The 11,329-nt window shown below is 24.7% G+C and overlaps 1 long non-coding RNA gene across 2 annotated transcripts; it reads left to right on the plus strand.

Annotated features, from left to right (window-relative positions):
• The first annotated feature begins 8,278 nt into the window (after positions 1–8,278).
• On the plus strand, positions 8,279–9,365 carry LOC135924977 (uncharacterized). Of its 2 annotated transcripts, none has more exons than XR_010571473.1 (6): positions 8,279–8,378; positions 8,647–8,745; positions 8,800–8,874; positions 8,971–9,045; positions 9,092–9,162; positions 9,219–9,365. It is a non-coding gene; the product is annotated as an uncharacterized LOC135924977 (long non-coding RNA). The 2 variants fall into 2 exon arrangements; XR_010571474.1 differs by having other exon boundaries at positions 8,805–8,874.
• Positions 9,366–11,329: the final 1,964 nt, after the last annotated feature.

The following is an 11,329-nucleotide window of genomic DNA, read 5'->3' on the forward strand; positions in this document are numbered from 1 at the left end:
TAACAATTTCGAACTTGTAGATTTCCTCGGGTGTAATAACCTAAATTTTTCAATCAATATCGATGGATTTATGAAATCGGTAGGTGAACATATCGATTTGAGCTTGATGTATTCTTTGTCTGGTAGTCTTCTTGTGAAGGATCCTGCTTTTTCGATATCAGAGATCTGAGCATCGTTAAATATGTCTTCGAAACGACTTAGAAAAACATCGCCATTACCTGTGTATGTTGGAAATTCAATATTAATATTAACGTTATTATTTGAGGTCTGTTTCCTAATTTATAATTTACAATATCCTTGAATTTTTCTATTTTATAGTATTGGATTTTATAAAAATTTTAAGAAGTTAATTTATATTTAATATTTTAGAAAATTTTAATTTCGGATGCTGCCACCATGAAAAGGTTGCAGAAATCAAAGGCAGAAATCAAATGTTATAAACGTTATTACGTCAATTTATTGATATTTAAATTTAAAAAATATAATCATATAATTCAAAATAGTTTCCTATATATATTGACAATTTAATTTAATGTAGTTTATAATAAATTGATCTTTTTTTTTAAAGTTAAAATAAAAAATTGAACATTAGTTTATTAAGTAAATTGATTTATAAAATATAAAATTTAATATTAGTTTATAAACAAATTGATTTTTAAAATATAAAAGTTGTTTTTAACAAAAAGAAAGAAACAATTCTTATTACATTTGAAATATATTAAGTTACGCCATAAATAGCTTAAGGATGTAAAAAAAACAATTTTTTAAAGTTAAGATAAAATACATGAGTGTCACTGTTTAACATAACAATTTTTTAAAGTTAAGATAAAATACATGAGTGTCACTGTTTAACAGATATAAAAAAATATTTAACTTCATATATGATATTGACATCATTTTGGAAAGAGACAAACAATAAAAAGATGATGAAACTATGTCATTATTTGTAGTTCATTTTTGAATTTCTTTTATTAGTTTCTAATTTAAAATATGATCAAAATATATATTTTTTACTATTTTAGATAAAGAGAATATGGAGAGCAAAATAAGCAATCTAATGAATGAAAAGGCATAGGCATAAAGAATCTGATCTAACAGTTATTGGATTGTCTGGAAAAAAGAAAAATAATCTTATATCTGTAGAAAGTATCAAGATCTTTCATATAAATTATAACTTTTAATATTTAATAGAACAACCTATTTATTAGGCAGAATTTATCAATTTCGTAATAACTAGCAATATATATTCAGGTATTTATATATATTTTTTATAACCTTCGTTTAATTTGGCAAATAGAATTTTTTATGAATCCAAAGAGAATATTTTTTTTACCGGAAAATAAACCTATGGCCTATTCAAATCTTTCAAATATAGAAAAAGCAGTTTGGATTTATCAAGATTATCAAAAAATTGAAAAACATTAATTTCCATTGCCAAAATATTTTAAAAACCATTTTGTGTAAATTATCTTTAATGTAATGATTATATAAATTATATATTTTACTTATATTTATAAAATATACATATATTAATAAAGCTTATTCATGTTTGTCACAATATATTATATTATATTATAAAATTAGATTTAAGATATAGTTTAAAAAAAACTGGCATGACTAAAATACGCGCCCCCCCCCCCCCTATGAACGAAGCTTAATTTAAATTATATTAGTATAGAATCGTATTTAGCTTCATAAAATAAGGCAGAAAATGTTTTTTTTGATTTAAAAAAACAAATGGTAACATAGTAAAATTTTTAAAAAATTAATTTTTTACATGACTAAAATAAGTACCCCCTTAGAGAAGCTTAATTTATAAAAAATGAACGTAGAATTATATAGAGGAGCTTATTAAAAGGTAATAATAAATGTTAATATTATATTTTAAAACTTTTTATAACCTAGTGGGCTTTTGAAAAAACAAATTTTTTTTGACTAAACTATGAGCCCCTAAGCGCCCCCTATCAAAAAAGGTTATTTCATAAAAAAATAAAGCATAATCCTATTAAGCTCATTAAGAGGAATCAAAAAATGTTAATATTAAGTTTATAAAAAATTTCTAACTTATTGAGATTTGGAAAAAACACTTAATTTCTTCTTTTTTGACTATACTACGCGCCCCCGTTAAATATACATTATTTTTAAAAAATAAATACAGAATCATGTATAACTTTTCAAGAAGATTCAGAAAATGGCATTATTTATTTCTTTTTAAAAAAATATTTTTATTATCAAAAAAAAATCTTTTTGACTAAACTACGCGCCCCTACGCGTTACCTATAAAAGAAGCTTATTTCATAAAAAAATAAAGCATAATCGTATTAAGCAGAGACGTCACTAACTTTTAATAACTCAGGGGGCTCAGCTAAAAAAAATTTATGGGGGGGCTTCGACCCCCATACTCCCTATATTAATATCTTATACATTTTTAAAATATGCTAACTCTAGACAATTATTCTGAATTTCATATTTTGTCATTTATAATATTTTGCATACAAAATAAACTAGCATATAAATGATAAAAACAATACAAGACATTTCTAAAAATAATATTTTTTAATACAAAATCTATTTATTACAGTATAAAATATTTTCGATTGCTGATATAAAAAAATTTTGCGCAAAAAATTACAAGTGATAAAAAAGGTTAGTTAATTCATACATATGCCAAGGCTATATAATTCTATCAAGTTACATTGACAAATGGTCATGAAACTAATATAACTCTCTGTTACCATTTTAGACAATGTTTATAGAATGGACTAATAAGGAAAAATTTATAGGTCTAACCAAATCAACAATTTTTGAAGAAAAAAATATAAACGACCAATTTAAATCATAAAGCTATATGGTGGCTAGAGCTTCCTCTTAGATGACATATTTTCAAATTGCGGGAGAAATTTGGTATTTTGCGGGAGAAATATGAAAATTGCGGGAGAAATATGAAAAATGCGGTAGAAATAAAAAATTTGCTAAAAAAGGCCCGCAAAATCCCGGCCGGGCCGAGATTTTGAATTGACTTAATTATCTGTAGAAATAAAAAATTTGCTAAAAAAGACCCGCAATATCCCGGACGGGCTGAGATTTTGAATTGACTTAATTATCCGCCTATTATTTTTTATAATTAGTTTATATAAATACAAATTCAGTAACTATTTTTCAAAATAAAATAACATTTTGATTTATTAAAATATATTAATTTATAAAAAATAACCAACGATCCTTTCTTTTTAAATATAAAAGAATGTAAACAAGATAAAATTTTATAAAAAAAACAAACAATTTTAATTTTACAATGTAAAAAATATATTTTATGTGAATGTCCCGCAAAACATCCGAAATTAAAAATTTACCTTGTGTGTGTATAACATTATAGGGATAGGCGCTTAATTATCACGTATTACGTTTAAATACATAATAAGGTAATATTGTACTCAATGATAATTATTTTATTTATTATTGTCACATTATAATAATCAGTGCAGGAGAGTGAATCTACATACATTGCAAAGCAAAAATATTCTCCAAAAATAAGTAATAATATAGATGCAACTGCGGTTGCAGCAATTGTAATCACTTATCTTGTAGTACAACATTTACAGAGCTACTTATCATACAATGTAGGTAGAATCTTTCCCCATAATATTTAACGACTCCAAGATAAATGAAAACTTTACTTGTAGAACAAAAATGAGCAAGGATATCATCAATGTTTTAGAACCTGAATTCAGTAGGTCAATTCTTGACGATTTGAAAGATGGGCATACTATGCAATATTCTAACAGATGCATCTGATTATAAAAGATGTCCTAACATTTTGAAATTTTTTTTCAGTAATATATGACAGAGGTATATTTAGGAATGATTTCACATGTAGGAAATCTAATACTGTTAATGTGCAGTCGCAATCAGAAGAATCTTAACAAAGATTCACAAAATTATGCTGCAGATGTGTTAATCTTTACAGTTAAAAATTGACAATAAATTTTATGGCGCCATTTCTAAAACTATTTTAATATGTTTAAATATTTTGAAAATACCTATAGACATTGATGTCTTGTTTGAGGATATTGTAATGCTCTCTATTTTTGATTTACAATGTAAAAAATATATTTATTTTATGCGAATGTATAAATAAAAAAATATGGAAAATTAAATATAATGTTAATTATATTTTATTTGAGATTTAAATAATGGAACTAAACGTTTACCATCGTTATTGAAATATTTTTAAAATTCCTGGCATGACATATTATAAATTTGATTAACCATTAGCTCGGCCTCTAATGTTGTTAAAACAATCCGTTTTCCACGCAGTCCTCATTAGGCTAAAATGCGCTCGGATGAGGCATTAGAATGAGGTAAGGAGAAGACATATTCGCAATTTTTTTCCAAGGATGGGGATTTATTGTTATTACGAAAAAATTCTACCCGTTTCTCCTCTGCTTTTAGACAATCTAATTTTAAGTATTCTGGCGAATCATAAAAAATAGAGAGAATTACAATCTCCTCAAACAAGACATCAATGTCTTTCGGTATTTTTAATATATTTATTAAATTACAAAAACCATCAATTGACGGTCTCTGTTCCAGGGTCATAATATTTATACATTTGTAAATAGAGTTATTAAAATCAAATTTTAATTGTAAATATTATTGTCTTAATAAAAATATCTTCTTCATTTAAAAATGTATTAATTAGTGTATTATTTGAACATTTAATATTTTTAGCAATAGCGCCATAAAATTTATTATCAAATTTTAACTGTAGAGATGAACAGAGCTGAAGCATGATTTTGTGAATCTTTATTAATAAAGAATATTCTGATTGCAACTGAATATTAACTGCATGAAGTAGATTTCTGCATGTGAAACTAATCCCAAATATGCTTATGCCATTTCATACTTGAAAAAATTTTTCAAAATTTTAGGACAGCTTTTAAAATCTTTATTTAAAAAGTATTTTTTTAAGGGTTTGTAAAATTTTAAGATTCTATCGATGGCAGGTATTAATGAAAACCACCTGATAAGTACATATCGCAACAACTCACACCATTCCAAGTCAGACCACTCCACCAACTCTTTTAATTCATTAACTCTTTTCGTTGATGAAATAAATTCGTTAAAACACCTCATCATAATTATTTCGACATCCACAGATAATTGCCTTCTTGAAAGAATCATGTGGTATATGGCATATACAGTCAATTGGTATTAATTCATTATTTTGCTGCCTCAATTCGGTAAATACACTTTGGTTTTTGCCAAAATTTACAGAGGTATAATCAGCCCAGAAAGCTGACATTCAATTCATTGATAACCCTTAATCAGCTTTATATACATTAGTGGTTAGCTAGATCGTTGGGTTTTTCACTATTCGAGGGAAAAAATTTAATAGTTTTATTGAAATGTTGATATTCTTCTTGGAATAGCGAAAGATCAAGGGAAATGTTTTAATATTTCCCTTATTAAATGCATTTGTCAGAATTGCATATGGATGCCCATCTTTCAAATCGTCTAGAATTGACCTCTAGGATTCAGGTTCTAAAACACTTGTGATAGCCTTGCTCATTTTTTTTCTACCACAAGTAAGGTTTGCACCAGTGGCGTAGCTACGGGGGTGGTTTCCGGGTTTGGACCCCTCCCAGAGCAAAATTTTTTTTTAGATTATACGTTCAAAAGACTTAAAAGTGACTTAATATCAAATAAATACCATTAATATTTATATTTTTCTGGTCTTGATGTTTGTGGAAGGATATTATATTACTATTGAAATTATTCTGGTCTTGATGTTTGTGGAAGGATATTATATTACTATTGAAATTATTCTGGATAGTATTATTATAAAGTCATTGAGAATAACCTTCTAAATTATAATAACATATTATTGATGCATTTAAAATATATATTTATTATATATTATCGAAGATATAGTTATGATTTATAAGATAAACCCGGCCGAAGGCCTGGCAAAAGGGCCGAAGGCCCGTTAAAGGGGGTCTGGGGGCGAAGCCCCACAGGCTTTTATATGTATGGCCCCCTCTAAGGAAAATTCCTAGCTACGCCACTGGTTTGCACTTATATTGGAGTCGTTAAATATCATGGAAAAAAGATTCGACCCACATTGTGATGATATAGCTCTGTGAATGTTGAACTACATGATAGGTGTATACGATTTCCGCAACTGTAGTCGCGTCTGTATTATTTATTATTTTTGGAGAATTTTTGTATTGCAATCGATGTTGATATACTCTCCTGTACTGACTTATGTGAATGAAATGATGTTGATTTATTATTAGATAAAAATAAAACAGGATAGAAAGAAATTTACAAACTAGAAATGTTTTTCGAATAAATATTTAAAATTTATTTTAAAAATATAAAAATAATCAATTAATGTCTCTCAAAATTATTATTTATATATTAAAAACGTTAAAATACTTTTAAATAAATTGCGGGAGAAATTAAAAAATTGCGGTAGATTTTTGCGGGAGATTTTCAATTGCGGTAGTTTTGCGGGAGAGAGATGCCTGCATGTAAATTAAAAAATAGCGGGAGTCTCCCGCTAATAGGGGGAGACATGGTAACCCTGGATGGAAGCTAGATAAGTAATCGAGAAAATTTTTGTGAGATATTAAATTTCTAAAAGATTATCTTCCATTTTTAATGAAATATAAACGACTACACAGTTGACCATTATTGCTTATAAAATATGCAATCATATGCTCTCAGCAGCTGTAATAATAATCTTAAATTACATAGCCACACAAATAATAGATACTGGTTAGCAGTCATAGCCATAACACTCACGATGGTAACCCATATCAGAATTTGTTATGTTAGATAAATTGATAAAACAAAAACAATAAAAATCTTTAGAAGAAATTATGCAAAAATATTGAAGTTTTGAGTTATTTACACGGCAAGGATGCCATATTAGAAATGAAACATTTCGTAACTATAAAATAAGAACCAGAGTGATATGGTAATTAAGATTTTATATATTATTGTCGCACCGCCTCTATTTGGTATATTATATCTTAAAATAATAATAGATTGTAATAATATCAAAAATATACTTGTTATTTTCAGGGAAGGCAGGTAAAGAAAAAGTAAAAAAATTATTTTATTTTATTTAATTTATCTTTATTTTTATTACTATTACTACTACTGAAGATATTGAAAATTTTACAACTATATTTTAATACTATTTACAAATATACAATTTACAATTTGTTTTAAGGTTAATTTAAGAAAAGTTACAATTTACAATTTGTTTTAAGGTTACTTTAAAAATAGTTATTTTAACGTTTTACATATATAAATACGATATCTTTTTTTAAAGGTCGCACAAAATATATTTCACAAAAAGAAAAAAAGATCATTAAATAAATTTAAAAGTAATTAAGAAAATATAAATTTCAAAGGTTATTAAAATATGCAAAATTTTTATATTAACAATACTCGTATTAAAAATTTAACTCAAAACTGTTTTTCAAAGAAGAAAAAAATAGCTTTCCTAAAAACACGTAAAAAAAGAGAAGAAAAGATATCTAATTTATTACATACATTGTGGGATAAATAATAAGTTAAATTTTAATAATATCTTTAATAAATAGATGGCGTTAAATAATTGATTGCAAAGTTACTTATTTTTATTATCAAAAGCATTTATTATTAAAATTTTAAAATTATTAACTGTAATATATTATATAACTGTTAAATATGTGTGTAAAAGTGGCATATTACCTAATATTTTATATATAATTATATATTATAAAGGATTATAAACTATTTATCTACTTACTTTTTACAAATAAATATCTTATGCACATTTGGATTTGGACCAATGACATATAATATACCTAGACTGACGATTCATTCATTAAAATGCATTTTTAAGCGTCGTTAAAAGCAAATCAGCTGGACCCGCCATTTTGGTAACCTATACCATAATTATTTTATTGAAGATATTTAATTTAACATTAATATTTTCTTAAAAAGTATTTTAATAATTTATGAATGATAAATATCTTTTTTATTTTTATGGAAGTAGACTATGAGCTATTGTTGTGCAATATCATGCAATTCAAAATCTATTAATAATAATAAAAAATCATTTCATAGGTAGAGTTTAATCATATTATGTATAATATTTTAATATTAAATTTATATCCAGATTCCCTCTAAAGAATCCTATCTTATTATCTAAATGGTTAAAGTCAATCAATAGAAAAAATTTTAAGCCCACTAAATATTCTAAAATATGTGGTGAACATTTCAACAATGATTGATTTATTCCATCTGTTACAGGGATTAGAAGTTTAAAGGAAGAATCTATACCTACCATTTTCAATAAACCCATTCCTCTTCAGGATGTATGATTATAATATAAATATTTTATGTTCCTATTCTAACTCATGCAATATAGTTATGAGGGGAATATAGAGGATTAAGTCCATGTAAACTATGATTCCCTTTATAATTGAGTATTTTAATTTTTAAATAAAAGATATCATATTTTACAATAATGTTATATATTCTTTATAAACACCCACCTCCCCCATATATTCAAATACCTAATATCATTATTTCCGAGCTGATATTTTATTTATATATTTATTTATTTTAAAATATTATTCAAAGATTACAAATATTCTGAATTATAATATATTTACAATTTCAAACTGTAGAAAAAAAAATGATCACACCTATGCTGCTAATAACTATTCCTTAACCAAAAAGGTTAAACATTATTACTTTATAAAGTAATAATAACATATAAAATATTTTTTTAAGAGAAGATATTTCCCAAAAACAATTGATACCCTAAATAATCTTGAAGTTGGAAATTTGGAGGAGTCAGTTAGCCATGTAAGCTTTATTTGTTATTCTGTGATTTATTGTTTCTATATATTAATATTTATTATAAAATTACAATATTTTTATTTTATCAAAAAAAATTTTAAGAGAAAATATTTCCCAAAAACAATTGATATCCTAAATAATCTTGAAGTTGGAAATTTGGAGGAGCCAGTTAGCCATGTAAGCTTTATTGGTTATTCTGTGATTTATTGTTTCTATATATTAGATTGATCCTATATTTTCCAATTATCACAATGATCATATATACATAGCAATTTAACAGTTTTATCAAGGAAGGTTAAAACCAAGATATATATATTCAAAAATTAAGAAAAGATTATATCATTTTGCAGATATACAAAACAAAAAATCAAATACCAACATTCGGCAGAAGCTGACAAAAGCAATCTTATTTGCTGGAGAATAGCTTATGATCATTTTTAATTTATATTTGATTTTTAAAATGATATTAAATTTATATCGTAAATGTATATATTTAAATGTGGATACTTTATTTTAATGATTTTTTTTATTTATGTATTTATTTCTATTTTTTAATTTATAATAAACTATTTTTTATACAAAAAAAAAAGAAGTTGAATAAAAAAAATTTAATTATTATTTAGCTTTATAGATATAAAATAGAAATATTTTTCCCTGTTTTTATCAACATTTATTTTCATTAAAGAATCTATAGTATATTGAAAGGAAAATTATTGTTTTTCATCATTTAATTAATAGATCCCTAATTTATGAAATTCTTCAAAAAATAAGGAGGTAAGATTAAACTAAATTGATCTGAAGTGTTAAAGTCCTTTTTTTTAAATAAATGAAGTCATATAATGTTTTATTTTTATTAATCTAAAATTTTTTATGTTTGAAAAAATATAAAAGGGATAATTTTTTTGAATGATAAAATAAGCTGGATAATATAATGTAAATAACAATGACATATTATGTCATTGGTAAATAATCACCTTATAAGGTTCGAAATATTAAAGGGTTAGCAAAGTCTCAAAAAAACATAAATTCAAGCAATGCTTTGTATATATCTAGCTTATTAGATATTTTAAGAATTGAATAGAAATTTAAAACAATTATATTATCTCTTAAGAAAAACAAATAAGATAAGTAGGGATCTTTATTAAATACTATATAATCAAAATACATAAGATTTACTAGTAGCATGATAAAAATATATATTTTAATGAAAATTATTATAACTATCTATCTCATAATATTTTAAATTATTTGAATATGGTTCTTTAAATATATTTCCTTGGAAGAATAGCCTTGAAATAATTGTGAGATAGGATATTTGAAGGTACCATTAATGTTTATTGATGTGGAATTAAAGGAGGTTTAGTCGGATATAACATAGGATAAATTGGATATTGTGGTGATGAAAATGTGAAACAAACAACTGTATTAACATTATTCTTTTTATATTTTAATAATGATTCTAGAAAATTATTATATAGGTAATGGTAACTTGCTTCCTTATTATCTAGATGATAAGGCAATTCTTTAATAAAGTTTCGTTTAAAATTTTAATGGTATAGGTAACCAATATGGCGACCCCAGCTGATTTGCATTGAGGTACACTTTTAATGTATGAATCGTCACTCTAGGTATATTATATGTCATTGATTTGGACCTTAAAAATAATTTTAGGAAGAGACATGATAATTAAATTTAAAAATCAAAATATAGTTGATTAGTGATTTCGAACTCGGCTAATTACAATATTAAATCTGTTAGTTTTCAATTAATAAATGATTATATTTATTTAATTAAGGTTATATAATAATTTAAATAATAAAATTCAATAAGCTTCAACTGTTAATGCTAAATTAATATTTAGTGAGTGATATTGATATATTTTTAACACAGAATTTGATTACAAGCTGACAGAGTGAACATATAATTTATATGTATAATCTAATCTAATAATTAAAATAGTATTCATTTAATAATAATTTAAATAATTTTATTAATTTTTAAATAATAAAATTAAATCTATATATCACTCAATAAAATTATAAAAGAAATCGTTCAGGGGGCAATTAAAAAAATTTATTTTTAGTTCAAGGGGATATTAAGGAGCAATTTAAAAAAAATATTTTTTGCTTCAGGGGGTTATTCAAATTTTTCAGGGGGCTCGAGCCCCTGCGCACCCCCTCCTAGCGACGCCACTGGTATTAAGCTCATTAAGAGGAATCAAAAAATATTAATATTAATATTAAGTTTATAAATAATTTATAACTTATTGAGATTTTTAAAACACTTAATTTCTTCTTTTTTTGACTAAACTACGGGCCTTGTTAAATATACATTATTGTTAAAAAATGAATACAGAATCATGTATAACTTTTTAAGGAGATTCAGAAAATGGTATTATTTATTTTTTTTAAAAAAATATTTTAATTATCAAAAATATTTTTTTTTGACTAAGCTCCCGCCC

The sequence above is a fragment of the Gordionus sp. m RMFG-2023 genome, chromosome 2 (genome assembly GCF_954871325.1).
Source record: "Gordionus sp. m RMFG-2023 chromosome 2, tfGorSpeb1-WG-v2, whole genome shotgun sequence".
In the NCBI taxonomy this organism is placed as follows: Eukaryota; Metazoa; Nematomorpha; class Gordioida; order Chordodea; family Parachordodidae; genus Gordionus; species Gordionus sp. m RMFG-2023.